Consider the following 19,891-nt stretch of genomic DNA (forward strand, 5'->3'; position numbering starts at 1 on the left):
GATATGAGGTTTGAAGTGAGAGAGCATTTCTAACGTGGACAAAATGTGAAGAGTAGTAGTCACTTATAATGAAGGCACAGGCAAGGAATGGAGAGGTAGTGGAGCTTACTCATTTACTTCAGAAACATTGCACTTGAAGTGCTAATGTGATACAGCCAGGAGGCACAAAAAAGTAAAAGTTATGAAACAGGGAGAGAGATTGAATTTAATATGTAAACCTTGGATTAAAGTCTAAATCCCGGCCTTGTCCTAGTTTATCTCCTTTTCCCCCACCCCTCACTGACTTCAATGATGATTAATGCAGAAGAAGCCTCAGGGCAAATCCTGGCAAATGGAAACAGGCCTAGAAGAATATAAGGTATCCACTTCCCAGTAGCAGGTGGGATTTGGAGGCAATTTAGGGTCCAGCTGCCATACGCCCAAAGGCTTGAGAGTGTATGGTATGAAACCTTAGTTTCTTCCCTGGCTCTTCTAACTTGATCAATGTGCTCAGAATTTTTGCCAGCTTTCCGTTCAAGGTGGTTGATAAATGTCTCATAGAAGGACTGGTGGTAATGCTAATACATACATTTGTATGATTTAGAGGTAGCCTAGATCTAGCTTTCTGGCTTTAAAACAAAGGGTATTTGAAATCTTCTGAAGTCAGAGTTGATCTCATTATGCCTCATCTCATGTAGCCTAGATTGCTTGTATATCATATTATACAGACAGTACATGCATAACAAACTATACTAAATTCTACTCAAATCATGGAGCAGGTCTTTAGATAAAATGTCTACATATAAAAACAAAATAAAATATTAAATATAACACACACTGATATATTTGTAGGTAGTTAATTTCAGAAATACTTTGTACTTTCAAAAACTTTTGAATTCCTCCAAAAGTCCCCTTTTAAAATCAACTTTTCCCCACATGAAAAAGATAATTTCATTTCAGAAATAGTTATTTGCTTTTGTTTTACTAAACTATGGATTGGTTATTTTATTTATCAGAGTGTATTCAGTTTTGTGCTTTAATTTCAAGTATTATCAACATATTAATATTCTTTTCTCTGGACTTATTTCATGTTGGTCATTTTTTACCTTGAATTAAAAAGCATGAATTTGCAGATAGCACATTATCTTGGTCACCCTGCCAAAAAGTTGAGTAATAATAATAATAATATAATCTGCTGTAGGGTATTTCTTGAAGATATCCAAATATAAGAAGGGTGGAGAGATCCCAGAAGCCCAAGTAAAAGTAAAAGCCCAAAAGTAAAAATCTATTTCCATGAATTTCTATTCCTGAAAAAAAGCAAGCTCATTAAATCGGTTAACTTCCTTGTTAGACAATAATTAGCTTTTAATATCTAAAAAACTGCTATCTGGCATGTTTTTCTATCTATTCCTAAAAGGTATAATAAGTCGGTAAGTTACAGTTTTTTTGTTTGTTTGTTTTGTTTTATTATGCTTTAAGTGAAAGTTTACAATTCAAGTCACTTTCTCATAAAAAATGTTTCACATATTGTTATGTGACCCTAGTTGCTGTCCCTACAATGTGACAGCACACCCCTTCTCTCCACCACTCTTCCCACATCCACTCAACTAGCTCCTATCCCCCTCTGCCTTCTCATATCACGTCCAGACAGGAGCTGCCCACGTAGTCTCATGTGTCTACTTGAGCTAAGAAGCACACTCCTCACCATTATCATTTTGTGTCTTATAGTCCAGTCTAATCTTTGAAGAGTTGGCTTCAGGAATGGTTTTAGTTTGGGGCTAACAGACAGTCTGGGCCCATGACCTCTGGGGTCCCTCTGGTCTCAGTCAGACCATTAAGTCCGGTCTTTTTACTAGAATTTAAGGTGTGCATTTCACTTTTCTCCTGTATAGAGAGTTTTAACAGACTAAATTGGGTCAGAATCAACTCATCGGCAGCGGGTTTGGTTTGCTTTTAGAAGATATTTAAATCCATTGGAAACCCTGGTGGTGTAGTGGTTAAGAGCTGCTGCTGCTAACCAAAAAGCTGGCAGTTCGAGTCCACCAGATGCTCCTTGGAAACTCTGTCAGGCAGTTCTACTCTGTCCTATAGGGTCGCAATGAGTTGGAAACAACTTGGTGGCAACAGGTTTAAAATCCATTAGGTGGGCAGCCACACAGTGTCACTATTTTGGAGAGGACTGTAATAGGTGATTGAATTTAAATAACTTTTAAGTCATCTTTGGTAATTGAATTTAAATAAATTTTAAGTCATCTTCTAAATCCAGAAATTTAGTATTATGTAATGCTATGAATGACTGCCCTCATTGCCTTAGTGGACTGGACAATATCTGAAGCAAACTTTCTGAGTCAGATAGTTCTGAAAGTATGGTGAGTGGGAAAGATTGTTGAAGAAAGGGAAGAGGAAGTATAATATAGAAAATATTGATAATTGCATACCTGTCCCCTTAATTATCTTCTCTAAATATCACTGTAAAAATAGTGTGGCATCTGACCTCCTCTAACTTCACAAGGAGGAAGGAGAATCAAGATCCAGCTCTTACTCCGTGGGTTGATAAACCTAGCTCCACCATGTGCCCACAGGTACCCTATTTCTCCAGCAATCCTCCTGCCCAAAGGCTCTCAGCTGTCTCTTTCCATGGGCTGGGAAGCCCACAGCACCATCTCCTGCCAGTCTCCTGAGGTCTCCTGCCTCTGATGTCACCTATTCTCTGCTGCTGCTTCTCACCATCTTCAGTGTTACAGCTTTCTCTCTCAATCTCCTGGTTACAAGAGCTTCTCAGGCCAGGGATCCCAGATCCAAAGGATATGCTCCACTCCTGGCTCTTCTTTCTTGATGGTGATGAGATCTTCTCCTCCTGCCTCTGAGATGGCTCATTTCAAGTGTAGTGGGATGGCAAAACTGACCAATCCGTTCATTAGGGTTCCATATACCTTATTTGCATAGTCCCACTCAATCATTGTGTGTGAGCCACAAAGACTATGACTAGAGTCACAAGGACTATGGCTAAAAGGGTCGTATTAAGTAACTAACTGTACCGCATTCACTTTCTCAGACAGATTTTTAATACAGCATGACAGGCCATTCAAGAATATACTTGGTGAATATTTCACTTGTTGTGTTCTGTTTGTTGAGGAAAGACTAATCTATATACCCTTCATAAAATAGAAATTAGGAAAGAGGCCTAAGTTGTTTGATAAGAATACACTTTTTGTTATGTATTTGCTTTTTTTCTGACCAAAGTGAATAAGTGGCTCTTTTTCTGAAGTCCTGAAGTCATATATAAAAACAGAAATATAAATAATCTATTCTCTATTGAAAAGGTAGGTAAAGTAGTAAATAATTTTAAAGCAAGATTCTAAAGCATATATATTGCTAGGCATTTTAATTTGTCATAATTATGTTTAGCTCATTTCTCCTAGAGACAGTTGCCAATGGTTACTCAACCTAGCCTGATTTAGTCCAGTTACACTCTCCTTACACTTATATCTGTAGTCTTCTAGGACGGTTTATGCTCTAGCTGACTCTGGCTCCCTTATTTTGCTGATAGCTTACTTGCTCTTTGCCACCATAAGATACTGGGAATCAAGCCATTAATTACTTTACTTTTTCTGTCTCTATATTTTTATTTTTGAAACACAGCCAATTTTATCCAAATTCTCCAAAATTTATATTCAATTTTTTGTTTCTAAAATGCATGTCACACTTTACATAATGGTTTTATTGTTGCATCTTTATTTTAGTTTTTTTTTTTTTTTTTAACAGTTCTTCAGTGCAAACCAGAGTCCTGAGTTGCCCAGTTAGGAGCCTCTGACCTTCTAGTCCAATAAAATTTCTTCTCAATATTCTTGGTCAACATCTGGCTTCTAAATGAAAGACTTTTTGTCCTTTCAATCACTTGCTGATAGTGTGAGACCACATTGTTACCCATAACCAAATGACCTAATTTAGACTCAATCTTGGCATCCACTCTTGCATTTCCAATCAAATTCACAGTCTACCTTTCAGCTTCTACTGAGGTCACGTTCAGTTTATCTGCCAACATGTAATGCTGATACACTGATGGATACAACAAAAAAGTCTTAAATATGAATTGCATTTTCAGTTAAATTCTCAAGACAAACCACCAAGAAATCATTCTCAAGCACTGATTCATACTCCATCAGCTTTTTCTGAGCCCCATCAATGTCAAAGTTAATATATAAGCATTCAACAAACTCTGTAATTGGATCTTTATATGTGTAAGATTCCTGTTGAATAACCTTGACTAGGTCTTTTAGCACCTGCCGACATTTTCGAACATCTTTGTTATGACAGCTGTAGTCAAATAGCAGAGAATATGTGGATACCTCATCTGAAGTGCATTAAGATACTGCAGGTGGTAAAGGAAGAGATCAATAATGTTATCACACTCTTTGGGGTGGTTGAAGAAAACAAACTAATGAATGAGCCATTCGTGTTCAAGCTGCTGAAGAGACTGGAGTGGAAAACTCACAGAATTATCATCTGTGATATCTTTTAACCGTGTAAGATCTTCAATGGCTGCATCCCAATACTGTATTAAGATTTCAGAAGCCAATTTCCCCCAGGTGAACTATCTATTGCTGGAACCAGCACGCTAAAAAAAGTAAAGATAACCTGCTGCTCCTGAGTAATTCCTGTATTTATATTGAAATTTTATGTACCTGTAGAGAGCTTTGAAACCCTGGTGCCATAGTGGTTAAGAGCTACAGCTGCTAACCAAAAGGTCAGCAGTTCAAATCCACCAGGCACTCCTTGGAAACTCTATGGGGCAGTTCTACTCTATCCTATAGGGTAGCTATGAGTTGGAATCAATTCAATGGCAGTGGTTTTTGAGTTTTGAGTCGAGAGCTTGCTTGTCCACCAGGTGGTCGAACAACATCCAACCACCCCTGGCTGACTGCATTTTCCTTCTAGTTCCTGGAACTTCAAACATCTTCACAATTGGTTCTGTTTCTGCCTGAAATTGTTTTAATTGTGCAACACCTGTGGTTCTTTTTTTCTCTCAAAGAGTGAGGAATATCACCGGAATAAAGGTTTTAGTATACATCCGCAGTAGACTACCAAGTTAGTATCACTAAGAAGTTCCAATTTCCCTTGTAATAATTCTTTTTCATTATACATATCCTTTACGGAGAAAAAAATTGAAGCAGTAGAAAAACTAGATGCCAATTAAAAAAAATAAAATAAAAACATCGCAGCCCAGTTGAGTCTGACTCATAGGAACCCTATAGGACAGAGTAGAGCTGCCCCATAGAGTTTCCAAGGAGCGCCTGGTGGATTTGAACTGTGAACCTTTTGTTTAGCAACTGTAGCTCTTAACCACTATGCCACCAGGATTTCCCAATTAAAAAAAAAAAAAAAAGCAGTCAGGAAATCAATTGACTTATTGCATTGGGCAAATCTGCCGCAAAAGACCTCTTGAAAGTACTGAAAAGCAAAGATGTCACTTTGTGAACTAAGGTGTACCTGACTCAAACCATGGTAATTTCAGAAGGTCGGCGCCTCCTATGCATGCGAAAGCCAGACAATGAATAAGGAAGACTGTGAAGAATCAAATTATAGTGTTGACTAAAAATGTTGAATATAGCATGGACTGTCCAGTACAGCAAATAAATCTGTCTTGGAAGTACAGCCAGAATGCTCCTTAGAAGCAAGTATGGTGAGACTTCATCACAGGTACTTTGGACATGTTATCAAGAGAGACTGGTCCCTAGAGGACATCATGCTTGGTAGAGTAGAGGGTCAGCAAAAGAGATGAATACCCTCAATGAGATGGATTGACACAGTGGCTGCAACAATAGGCTCAACGATAGCAATGATGGTGAGGATGGTGCAGGACCGGGTAGTGTTTCATTCTCTTGTACATGAATCAGAGCCGACTTGACAGCACCTAAAAACAACAACATCTGTCTCTAAGTGAGCTCCTTCAAGTTTGGACAGGTGTTAATTTCTGGTAAGGTCTGGCTGCAACTGGAATTAGCCTTAACAGCAAGATCATGACACCTAATTTACCATGTTCCTAACATGCACTGCTGTAAGATGTAAGACTTCCAGTTGATTCCGACTCATAGTGACACTATAGGACTGAGTAGAACTGTTCGATAGGGTTTTTAAGGAGCAGTTAGTGAATTCAAACTGCTCAGCTTTTGGTTAGAAGCCAAGCTCTTAACCACTGTGCCACGAGGGCTCCTGTATATTCACTCAACATCAAGAAAAGTTTAATAAATATTCATCAAACCCATATGACAGCCACAGACTTATAGGGATTAAAACAAACCAAAATTTGTAAAATGTACATACATCACTAAGAGAGAATTTATCTTTCATGGTATGCCAATGTTCCCTGTTTTCCCTGCCTGCCTCCAGCCCTTTGGATAGCTGCTTATTCTCTCTCTTAATGATTCTCTTTCTCTACTCTTAGCTTTCCAAGACAGATATGAAAATCCCTATAAAAGAAAGATTACTCTAGATGTTTATTTTTCTGATTCAAACCATTTTTAAGGAAAATGTATTTTGAATATTGCTTTGTAATACAATTTTAATGAGACGCTTGACCAAGGGTGGTTTGTTTGTTGTGGTGGTGGTTTCATTTTTCATTTCCCATACAATGTTATCACAGTATGTTTCAAGGAGTTGTTTTTATTTTTTACTAGCACTGGAGAAAGCAGAATAATAACCTCGTACTATGACCATCTCCAGCTGACACCTTTTATAAGAGTTCACCCTACATTCTCATTTTGTAGGGAGGGGTTTTCTGAAGAAAGCAGTTGTTCCACCCCGTAATTATCTTCTTCAGTTTATCATAGAGAAATTGCTTTTATTCAGTAGGTAGTATTTGAAAGGCTGGTATTTGCCTCATTTTCTTCCATTGAACTCTCCGTAATAATTGCAGAAAGCTAGCTAGTTCTGTCTTCCTGTCAACAATTCCTACTTTATTAAACATACTCAGGGTCTGATCTTTTTTACACTAAAGTACTTCTAAATATCAGGTAAATAGGAATACAAGGGCACACAGTTATCAAATACTGCTGTTTAGTAAAAAAAAAAAAAACCTAACCCAAAATGCAAGATGCAAACTAATATAGGCACTCAATAATTATTTCTTAAATGTGCTGAATTTCTATTGTTCCTCTCTAAGATTGTTTTCCTTTCAATCTAGATATACAGCTTGGAAACTTGAATCAAGTGATAATTGTTCTGAACTGGAGATTGTAAGGGCAGTATTTGTGTACTGGGTTAGAAGCAGTTTCTATTTTTCATGCATATTGTCCTTTGTAGTTACAAAGCATTATCAATTTTGGTATAACATTTGATTTTCTAACAATTCAACATAGAGAGTGTTTTCAAACTATACATCTCTTATTTCACACTGTATCAGAATTAAGCCTAAGGGTGAGGTGGTGGCGAGGGATTTGAAGACAGTGGAAGTATAGGACCTGGGAAGTATAGAACCTAAGGTCCTCAAGTGATTCTATTGTGTACTTTATCCTACTGGTAAGTAGATGGCCCTCAGCAGTAGTTCTAAAATAGCATACTCCCACCAGCCTCATTGGATGGGAACTTATTGGAAGTGCAAATTTCAGGCCTTATCCCAGAAGTATTAAATCAGAAAGTCTGGTGATGAGGCCCACTAATCTATGATTTAACCACATCTCCAGGAGACCACTGGTTTCCAGCCACAGTTCAAAAAATTTGGTGGGGATTAGAGCACTATGTCAGTGCCTGAGCTTCTGCCAGGCCTACCAAATCAGCGTCTAATAGAGGAGAGACACATCCTTGTCACTGAATATTTTGAAAAGTCTACAGGTGATTCTAATGCATATAAAAGTTGAAGCCACAAACAGTGCTTGGCACCTGTATAAATATCAGCTTTTATGATTTCATTTAAAATCTTAATCACGGAGTTGAGTTTAGAGGGATGATAGTAAACTAGGAGCTCAGACTAATTGTAAAGAAAGAGGTCTAATAATCAAGTTCAATGTAATTGGACAAATAGTATAACAAAGGCAGATGCAAGTATAATACAAGCACGTGTGAAGGCGACATAGTTTAAGTTTTCCTGGAATATGTTCGCTTCATCCTTTGAGTCCTGGTGGCATTTCATCCAAAGAGTGAATCGTTTTGTGACTTTAGATCTCATGCATATTAGGGGGTGTTTGTGGAGGACAGCATGTGACTGCAGCTTTGCCCTCCCCCAGGACGTTGCCTCCCATCATTCTGCCCAGCTGGCACTGCTTCCTGGTCTTTCCATAATTCCATATACTCCTTTTATCCAGAGTCTCAAGTATCTTTCAGAAGAATAACTCCTACAGGTTCTAGCCATGACATTTTTTGACAAAGGGGCTCAAATTCAGCCTGCCGTGCTAAGCATGGACAAAAATTCCACACTACCCTCTCCAGTGTTTTTGACAACACGCATGAAACTTCTCTCTACTTCTTCAAGGAAATCTTTCCCCATTCAAAAATACGTGCCACCAGCTCATCAGTAGTGGAATAGCTATATCCTGATTTTCTTGTGGAGTCTAGATGGCAATGGGGTATGCTTGAGTCTACCTCCTTTCTTAATTTATCTACTCTCTTGCCTAGAAGTGGTACACAAGAGTCACTATATAATGATTTGTTTCTATTCAAGTGTTCCAGGCCAAATAGTTAGAAAAGTAAACAGGGGTTTATAATACCTCTTTCAGTATATTTTTTTCATGATGCCACTTAATTTTAAGCTTGCAACTTGCAAGTGACTCCCTTTTCCATTGTGTTTAATCAATTACATATGCTTTTATTTTTGAAACCTTTATGACCAGATATTATTATTAGCATCAGAAGTATCAAAATTTGGGCTAGCAAATACTGACATCTGGTGCATTTTGTCCCTCTCAAGTCCATCTTCAACATTGTAGCTAGAGTGCTCCATCTAAAATTCCAATATGACCAAGTTTTTCCCCATTCAAAAATATTTTTAATAGCCCTCTGTTACTTAAACTAAAAAGTCCAAAACCTATATATGGTTTACATGGACCCTTGATATCTGGCCTTTCTTTAACTCCTACAGTCTGTGCCTCAGACTTGGCCACATTAGCATCTACCCAATTATGCATATGTACAGTTCCTTACACTGACCATGCTCCTTCATGCTTTGTCCCCGGCTCCCGCTTGGCTCCTCCTAGAGTTCCTTTCCCAATTTAATTTATATTCTTAATGAAACACTCTGCTCGTTCTTAAAGAAAGGCAAGCCTCCCCTGAAAGCGGAAGCTATCCTATCTCTCCTTTCCTGAAAAGCATAAATTAATTAATTGCATTGCTGGTGAACACAGATCCTTCTTAAGACCCCCATAACTCTCAGTGTTTATAGAGGCATAACTAGACTCAAAAACCAGGAGACCACATGGGAACACATACCCACAACAGCAGGAAGTACACACACCAAAATGTGACCTGGAATGAAGTTCTATGCACAGCAAAAGAATTGGAAGATCTATATAATTATTATCCATTCAATATTGTAGAAACCTGAGGGAATATATTCAGAATGCACTGCAAAACTATCAGACCAGAAAGAAAGGGATATGCTATTGGATCGAGCAAAATTATTGATATGAATAGATTATCCAGAGATTCGGGATTTAGTGTGTATTAGCTTGAGCTACGAGTGTCTCTGCCAGTTTGCTCATTTGGATGACTGAAACCTGTGCCCAATGTTGAGCTACACTGATGTTGTTGTGTGCCACCCAGTCAATTCTGGCTCATAGAGACCGTATATGGCAGAGTAGAGCTGCCCCATAGGGTCCCCTAGGCTATAATCTTTATGGGAGCAGATCACCAGGTCTTTTCTCCTGGAGAGCCATGCGTAGTTTCGAACCTCTGACCTTTTGGTTAACAGCCGACTACTTAACCATTGCGCCACCAAGTCCATTTTGAACTACATTACTCTTTAAAGGAAAGAATGGAGTGGCTTAAAGAAACAGGAAGGATGTGTTTTATTATGTCAACCTGCCTACCCACTCCTACTCCACAAAGCTCTGCTTATTGGCTCTCCTTTTAATCTGGTACACCAATGCCATAATATTAAAATTGAGATTTTCTTGTTTATTCTCTGGTCACTAAACTCCGCAAGTGGCTATAATTATACAGTCACTTTATTTCCAACGCCTACTAAGTGCCTGACACAAATTATTTCATTTTATTGAAATGAAGTATATAACTTTTTTTTTTTCTCTTTCAGGCAGTACTGTTTCATATTTTGATAAATACATATTTGATGGTGAACACATATTATCAATTCAGAGGTTTTCTCTGTTGCATGAATTATCTATGTTAGCTATTAATCTGCAAGTTACTTTTTCAGTCATTGTTAGTTTTGATTTATTTATTTATGTATTGATTTATTTATCTGTTTTATCGATTTTAACTACTCTTATTGTATTATTGTATTATATACTTAATTTTTGTACTTAATTTATGTACATTTTGCACTTAATGTTTCTTTCCTTACTGATAGCTGTTTAAATTGTTTCTAGTTTTTCCTTACAACTAATACTGCTTCCATGGTCATCCTTGTATGTGTTTTCTGGCGAATGTGATCAAAATTTCTCTGTGACATTTCTCTTCCACCTAAAATAGAAATTTGAGGATTTTAGTGTATGCATTGTTACAATTTTATTAATGTCCACTAGCATTATGAATTTCTTACCAGTTTAAAATAGTGTAACAATGTTGTTTGTTTTTTAATAACATTGTTGTTCTTAGCAACACTTAACAACTGATAACTGAAATAGTTGAATATTTTTTCCTAAGCTTGTTGGCTACTCACATTTCCTCTTTTGTGACATGCTTCATATACTTTGCCCATTTGTTATATCCTTTCCTTAGCAATTTAAAGGAGATTTTATGAATACTTGGTGCTGATGGTTTGTCAATTTTCTGTGTTACAGATATCTTCTCCCAATTTTTGACTCTTCTTTAACATCATGTATGATATCCTGTAGAAGTTCAGTTTGTTTTCATTAGAGCTATCATAATGCCTTTTGTTTGCTGTGAGGTCAAAACAACTGCCTCCTACATTTTTCTTTTCAAATTTTTATCTATCTGGATGTTACACTTCAGTAAAATCTGAGTAGATTGTTAATGACCTTTTTAAATATGAAAATCCAATAATCTCAACACCTTTCCTTAAATAGTTCATCATTGCCTGTTGATTCGTAATGCTGCCTATGTCATATAACAAGTTCTCCTTTGTTTTATATGTACATAGGTATTGTTCAATTTCTGGGCTGTCCATTCTGATCGATAGATTTATGGACCTATAAGTCAAACCACACTATAGTTTTATGCTTCATTTAAATATGTGTTCTGTGTAATACTCTTATGTATTACTATTTATCTATATTTTCTTGACTATTATTAGGTTTTTATTTTATGTATGAATTTTAGAATATTTGCTTAGTTCTCCAAAAATCATTCTGGTTTACTGATTGCAATTATATTAAATTTATAGAATAATGTGTGAAAAACAGAAATCTTTATGAAATTATATGTTCTGTTTCATGAATATGCTATAGTTTTCCATTTATTCAGGCCTATTTTGAAGTTCCTTAATAATACTTCGTTCTTCATTGAGTTTTATAATGATTTTATAAAGTTCCTCTGAATATTTGTTACATTCATTCCACAGAGATTTTTATTCTATTGTAAATGGCACTGTCTTTTTCTTTTTTGTCTATTGCATTTTCTAATTGGTCATTCCTGAATTTTATAAATGGTTCAAATTTTATATACTAATGAACAAATAAACTCATTCTCACAGTTTATGGAATCTCTTGGGTTTGTGATCCAATCACATTGTTTTTAAATTAAAAAAAAAATGTATGCTTCTTTACAGTTTACCTGCCTCTTCATATTTTTTAACTGATGTGGTAGCTAGAACTTACAGTAAAATCTTAAATGGGTACAAAATAAAATATCAACATATGTCACGTGTGCTGTGGGATTTTGATATATATCTTTATTTGCTTAAAGAATTTATATTCTGTTTTTAGTGTTATAAATCTCTTTATCATGAATGAGTACTGCATTTTATTGGATGATTTTTTTCTCCAGTTATTAAGATGATTAAATTATTTTTCCTTATTTTGTTAATATACTGAACTATACTAAATATTCCTAGATATTTTTAATGTTGACACTTTCCTGCAGTTCCTGTAACTATACTTGACTTGATCATTAGGTAGTCCCTTTTTTAATACCCAGCTAAGTTCAATCTGTTGATGTTTTCTTTAGAATTTTTTACCTGTGCTCTTAAGTGAAATTGATCTATAATATATATTCGTGTTCTTTCCTGATTTTTTTTTAAAGGCTAAAGTAGTTTCGTAATCCTTCTTTTTCTTTTTTTCTGAAACATTTATGTAAAATGAGGGTGATTTGTACTTTGAAGCCTAAAAAATCTTACCATGTAAAACTGCTTGGACTTGTAGCTGATGTCTGTGGTGCCACAAACCACATTCCCTCAAGGCGCTTGAGCTGCAGCTGTTTTGACCAGTTTTCTGACTCATTCCTTCTATACGTCTCTGCCTCCGAAAACCAAACCTGTTGCCTTCAAATTCTGATTCATACCGACCATATAGGACAGAGTAGAACTGCTCCATAGAGCTTGTTTCCAAGGAGTGGCTGGTGGATTCAAACTGCCGACCTTTTGTTTAGCAGCCGAATGCTTAACCACTGCACCACCAGGACTCCAAAGCCATGTTGTTGTTATTGTTGTTAGTTGCCTGTGGAGTCGACCCGATTCATGGCAACCCATGTGTTACAGAGTAGAACTGCTTCCTAGGATTTTTTAGGGGGCTGTAATCTTGGTTTTTAATCTTTACGGAAGCAGTTTGTGAGGCCTTTTCTTCTGCAGAACTGCTGGGTGGGTTCAAGCCACCAACCTTTGGGTTAGCAACCAATTACAAACTGCATGGGCCACCCAGGCTCCTTTCCAAAGCCATAGACAGTTCTCTTTTCCCATGCTCAGGCCCAGACAAGTAGTTGGAGGGAGCCATCCTTCAGCTAATGGATAAGGAATTGATGGTTAAATGTTGCACCTTCCTCATCCATAGAGATTAATCATTGATGTGTTCTACAGGATGCCTTAGAGGATACCCAGTGTGGTTTAGTCCCAGTTTCCCATAGCAGAAACTAGCTTAATAACACATCTTTTGTTGTCTTTTCATACTTATCCCTCTGACTCTCGTATGTCCCTCACCTCTGCTTCCAGGGATCACCTTCCAGATAAACTGCCACAACTAAATCCTTCTCTAAGGTTTTGCTCTTGGAGCTGAAGACTAGTCCATATGTTTTGGGAAGAGAACTCAGATTGCAGCCAACAGGATGGTATTGAAAACTAGATTATTCTGTGATCAGATGCTACAAGGACCACATTACTGGTTGGAAGTGGGTGCCATTAACTCCTGGCATACTATAGAATAGCAATTACTAAGACTATTCCCTGTTATAGATTCGAAACAGAAATGAAAAAAGGGAACAATTGGCTTGTGTAGAACCTTTCTAGTACTTGAAGGAAATGGTAAAATGGTAATTATAAAGATTGCTAGTTGCTTGCCACTTGCTAATGGCTGTAAAAGCCTTTTAAATAGGACTGACAGGTGCAGCTTAGCAAAGCCTGAGTACTTCCAGGACAGTATTATAAGAGACCCTTACCTTCTGCAGCTGCAGTAAAGACTGTGCTGATAATCAGGCCAAGGATTTAATTGGAAAGGTGGCAAAATTGCAAAGGGGGCTGAATGCACAGCCTTGATAGTCATCCAATTTAAAAAAAAAAAAAATGTCTTCAGAGATAAGGATGAAAACTCTGAGAATTAAAATGGGGACACTTGAGTGGATGTGCCTGAGAACAAATACCACTAAACAATATAAACCAGCAGAAATAACCCTCTTGCTCTTGCTAGAGAAAGATGGTCTTCCTTTGTCCAGAGACCATGCAAAGAACTCACATATGATAATTTCTTTAGAAGATAATGCATTTTTTCCAAAATACTCTCTCTTGTCTTTCCTCCTTGCCTCCACACAATAACTAGCATCAGGTCTCTTCATAGACCAAAGGAAGCAGTATGCAAAAAGAGATGCAAAAAACTGGCTAAAAAGAAATAGCAGGAATAGTGGGAGCATGGATAGGTTTGAATTGTAAAACTGCTGAAATGGAGAAATTGAGTAATATATATATATTTTTTTTAGATAGAAAGATTTTATTAACATGAGAACAATATCCTGTGACTCAGAATTTAATATCCTGCCAAATAAACTGGGAGCTAATAAATTGGGGGCTAATTGGGAGCTAATCTAAGTGGACTTGGATGGCTTTTTAAAGCCTGGTCATGATAACAGCCTGCTGTAAAGACGTGGCATTTTTGGATCTCACTTGAAGAGTATTGAGGGATGGGCCAGAAGGCACAGAAAGTTGGATATACATATTATGTGTGACTAGAAAATGGAATATCTGATAACATCCTGAGAAGAGACCTCCACTAATGCAATATTGATAGGGGTACCAGCATCCTTGAGAAGTTCTATGGTGGCTGTTCTCAAAGATCAGGGTTGATAAAAGGAAATTTCACGTGGGTTCCCTGGTATCAGTGGAGTTGATGAAATTCTAGAGTAACAGAAGCTAGGTGGGAAATTACCATCAAAAGCAAGGTGGATTTAATTACCACGGTATACAGCAAAGTAGATTGGCAGCTGGTGGTAATTGACCTGTCAAAATCTATCGAGTTGGCCATAGAGATAATGTTCCTAGGGTGAGATGGATGGACAGCCAACAAGGACATGTACTGGCTTGTCTAGTAATAAAATAAAAAACTGGTGAGCAAAGGCTCATGTTATGTTCTCACATGAAAAACCAACCCTTGACTAATTACCAGATCTGAGCCAGTGAAATTTACAGTCCATTTATTGAGATCTCGGCTAAGGCCTCTTAAAGAAGGTGCTTGCACTACCAATGAAATAAATATTATTCTAATCTTTCCATAAAGGGACCTACAATCATTGACTTGAATAATTGAACATTGAGGGAAAGGTAATACCTAAATATTTTGAAGCCTGTTGTATGCAAAATCGGAAACCCTCATGGCGTAGTGGTTAAGTGCTTTGGCTGCTAACCAAAGGGTTGGCAGTTCAAATCTGCCAGGCACTCCTTGGAAACTCTATGGGGCAGTTCTACTCTGTCCTATAGGGTCACTATGATTCAGAATTGACTCAACGGCACTGGGTTTGGTTTTATATGCAAAATCTAAGTTGTCACGTATCATGGGACACAAAATGCCATTATGGATACCTGATCAGAGTGAGAGCTTATGGAATCCAGGTGATAAGTGAAGCCTTGTCCCAAATCCACCTTACAATGAGTCAAAAGCATCCGTAGACTCACCTTATGGTAATTATTCTAGTTGTTGCATGCGTGATTGGATATACGTAATTGCTGACTGAACCCTCACTTTTGCTGATACATAGAAGATCTATTAATGTAAGAACTATAAGTTTAAAGTCCCTGAACCAGCTCCATAGTCTCTCCACCTCCAATATGCATGTACTCAAACCAAGAATTTGTCAGAAACAATACCACGTTTTTGGTGGAATTGCAGAGGTCAGTGTAACATTCAAAAGCTTAAAGATTGTAAGGATAATAGTATACTTCATAAATCTTTTCAATTCACTTGTACGCGTTCTGCAAAAAAATGTTTACTCCCTATCCCGATAGATTATACAATGACCATGATGGTTTTAACATTCTGCAGAACATCATGCTGGCCACTATATTTATGCCATCATTCTAATGATGCCTGTAGGCAGTAAGTGGCATATGAACTAATATCTTTGTAATACATATGTTGCCTGCATGTGAGAAATAAATTCTACACAGCTTTGGGACCCTGCAACAATGGTGAAGTTTATAGGGTCTAAGGTAAATGCCAAGTTAATACACCTTGTGCATCCTACCATTAAGATAGTGATACAGGGCTTGATTGGTCTACTGGATCTTAAGGGCAGCATTAATCATCAGGGCTCTTCATAGGGTTTGTGGAGGCCTGAAAAATATTTTTGAAGGACTCCTGTCTAAATAAACTGACTTAACAATGCATTATAAAATCTATGGATCCATTTAAAATTTATTGATTTATCTATACTTAGAATAATGGTTAGAGAGGAGATGCTTGCATATTTTTTTTTTCTATCATTGCACCTAAAAACTCTTCCAGTGTTCAAGCAACATCTCCTGTTAAGATCTAGGAACCATCTCTTCATGTTCTTTATTGTCAAATGTGCCATTCCTGACTTGTTTCATATCCTCCGTCATGAGAAAATGGAAACAATATTACTAACAATTCCTTGCTTCTTCAGGACGTGCTTGTATTGAAATAATATAGCTCTTCTTGACTCTGCAGTCACTTAATACCACTAATTTAATGCTGGCTCCTTCACTCCTCAAGACTCTGCATCATCCTTTATAATGTCTGTGAATAATGGCTTCTAATGACCCTCTCTAATACTATTACTGTTATTCATTGATAATGGCCACAAATACAAACTTTACCCAGACTATGAAGGAAAATGTGAATGATAATTCATTTCTTGCTTATGTTAATCTTCCATTCCTGTATTTTTGGCTACACCCTTTTTCTCTTTACACCCTTAATCAAATTAATTTTGTTTTCTTTGTATGCAAAGTTATATATTCACTGGTATTGCTTTCATTCGTTTTCTCATCATCTCTTCTAATTTTAGTAAGTGGGCCTACTTTCTGCTGATTGTAATAAAAAAATTTTTTTTAAAGATAGTAATAGATAACTAATATTTAGTTAACTAAATAAAAAATAATAAAAGGATTTTTATTATTTGTTACTAATAAATGATAAAAGGAAGAAGTTCAAGCTGCACTGAAGGCGTTGGTGAAAAACAAGGCTCCAGGAATTGACAGAACACCAAATGAGACGTTTCAATAAATGGGTGCAGCACTGGAAGCGTTCACTCATCTATGCCAAGAAGTTTGGCCAACCTACTGGAAGAGATGCATATCTATGCCCATTTCAAAGAAAAGTGATACAACAGAATGCGGAAATTATCAAACAATATCATTAATATCACATGCACGTAAATTTTGCTGAGGATAATTTAAAAGCAGTTGCAGAACTACTTCAAAAGGAAACTGTCAGGGATTCAAGCTGGATTCTGAAGAGGATGTGGAACAAAGGATATCATTGCTGATGTCAGAAGAATCCTAGCTGAAAGCAGAGAATACCAGAAAGATTTTTCACCTGTGTTTTATTGACTGTGCAAAGGAATTTGACTGTGTGGATCATAACAAGTTATGGATAACATTGCAAAGGATGGAATTCCAGAACACTGAATTGTTCTTATGCAGAACCTGTATATAGGCCAAGGGAATACTGTGTGATTCAAAATCAGGCAAGGTATGTGTCAGGGTTGTATCCTTTCACCATACTTATTCAATCTGTATGCTGAGAAAATAATCCAAGAAGCTATACTATATGAAGAAGAATGTGACACCAGGATTGGCGGAAGACGCCCTAACAACCTGCGATATGCAGATGATAAAACTTTGCTTGCTGAAAACAAAGACTTGAAGCATTTGCTGATGAAGATCAAAGACTATAGCTTTCAGTATGGATTACACCTCAACATAAAGAAAACAAAAATACTCACAATTGGTCCAATAAGCAACATCATGATAAGAAAATACTGAAATTGCCAAGGATTTCATTTTACTTAGATCCACAATCAACACCCATGGAAGCAGCAGTGAAGAAATCAAACGACGTATTGCATTGGCCAGATCTGCTGCCAAAGACCTATTTAAAGTGTTGAAAAGCAAAGATGTCACCTTCAGGACTAAGGTGCGCCTGACGCAAGTCATGATATTTTCAGTCGCCTCAAATGCATGCGAAAGCTGGACAATGAATAAGGAAAACCAAAGAAGAATTGACACCTTTGAATTATGGTGTGGTTGAAAAATATTGAACATGCCATGGATTGCCAGAAGAGCAAACAAGTCTGTCTTAGAAGTACAGCCAGAGTGCTCCTTGGAAGCAAGGATGGCAAGAGTTTGTCTCACATGTTTTGGACATGTTATCAGGAGGGACCAGTTCCTGGAGAAGGACATCAGCAAAAAAGGAGACCCTCAATGAGATGGATTGACATGGTGGCTGCAAAAATGGGCTCAAACATAACAAAGATTGTGAGGATGTCACAGGACTGGGCAGTGTTTCCTTCTGTAGAATGTAGGGTTGCTAAGAGTCAGAAGTGACTCAAGGGCACCTAACAACAACAACAACAAGTAGTTTATAATTATTTGTTGATTGTATTTTGTATCCATATAATTATGTAAATGTTTCCTAAAAACAATTAAATATAAGCTTATAACATCCATATATAATCTGCAGAACTGTTATGCTTCATTCAGATGGCAAACTTATGAGGGGAGAGGGGACTCAGTTTCTAAAAGGAATAACTGAAAGCAATCAATTTGTATTCATAGCATATCCGAGAGAATAAATTTTTTAATTTAGAAATGTTTGACTCTACTGACAGGAAGGTTATTTCTATCTTAGGATATACACATTATCCATTATAAGTTTTCAAATTTGTGAAGCCAACCATCAGTCATATTTCAAAGTTTTCTTTAATGAGGAGGCTATTACAAAAACATTTCAAAATAAAAACAAAATATAAAATGTTATGTTATATATATTCTTTCTATAAAGACTTCCCATGAAAATAACTGACATGGAAGAAATTAGCCAGTCTAAAATACAACATGCAGCTACTGAATAATCATACTCTCCATTGCAGATGATATATCTCACTATATCTTGCCAGCACTTAATCACTTTTATGGAATTACAATTTGGTTTTCACTAACTGTAATTTACTTAGTGTGGGTTGATTTATGCTCTTGAGAATTTGTTTAGTTAATGGAACATTTTAATTTTTGACAGAAGGCAGTATAAAATTGCTCTGAATATCTGCTGCATTAGTATTGACTGCCAGTCAAAATTTGAAATGAGACAAAAAGTGACAGATAAAAGCATTTTTATTTTAGCTATACCTATTACCGGTAGAGTTTGAAACTAGAAACAGAAGAAACCAGTAGTTTTTACACTTGTTTCTCCACACCCTTGACTAAAAATTGCGATTGCCACTGACATATGGTACTGTCTGTGAAGTCTTTTCAGTGAAGCCTCACAGGGAAGGAGTGCGATGTTTCATAATGTAATGTTATCAGTATGCTATTGGCACCCAGCACTGGGTCTCCTTTCATCTGGCGCAGATGGTACAGATCCCTGACTCCTTAAGTGTCTGCCTGAGATAAGAAAAGAGTTGAAAGCAACTGGTTGAGGGTCAATCACGAGAATTTCAGAATAAAGAGTATGGGTCAAAGAAGCAAGGAGCAAGTAAAGCTTCGTCTTCTCCACTAGTATGAGGTTTATTTAACCTTTGCCATCAAGTTATATCAACTTTTATTTAACGCCTAACTTATAAATATGCATTTCTATATACCAACTCTTCATCCATGCTTTTAGGTGTTTCTTTCAGGCTGTATCACTTTCCTCTAAAGAATGTGATAGGATCAGCCTTTTGCAAAATCAGAGAATTTCAGGTTCAGCTAAACTCAGATGCGTTTATAAGTGTTTAGGCTAGACACTCTCTGCCTTACTGGTCAGGTGCCTTCTTACTATGTGGATCTGGGCGTTCAGTGGATGAACTCTATGGATTGTGTCAAATGAGCTCCCTTGTCCCCTGGTTTCCTGCTGGATTTGACAAACGGAAGGCATTAGAAGAAGTTGAGGTTGGTGGGTGCAAGCATGAGAGAGATGTTAAGGTA

The 19,891-nt window shown here is 37.0% G+C and overlaps 1 pseudogene; it reads right to left on the minus strand.

Annotated features, from left to right (window-relative positions):
* Window positions 1-3,748: 3,748 nt before the first annotated feature.
* Window positions 3,749-19,891, minus strand: part of LOC100671644 (eukaryotic translation initiation factor 3 subunit E-like) — a 53,579-nt pseudogene continuing 37,436 nt past the window's right edge.

Source organism: Loxodonta africana, chromosome 9 (assembly GCF_030014295.1).
Source record: "Loxodonta africana isolate mLoxAfr1 chromosome 9, mLoxAfr1.hap2, whole genome shotgun sequence".
In the NCBI taxonomy this organism is placed as follows: Eukaryota; Metazoa; Chordata; class Mammalia; order Proboscidea; family Elephantidae; genus Loxodonta; species Loxodonta africana.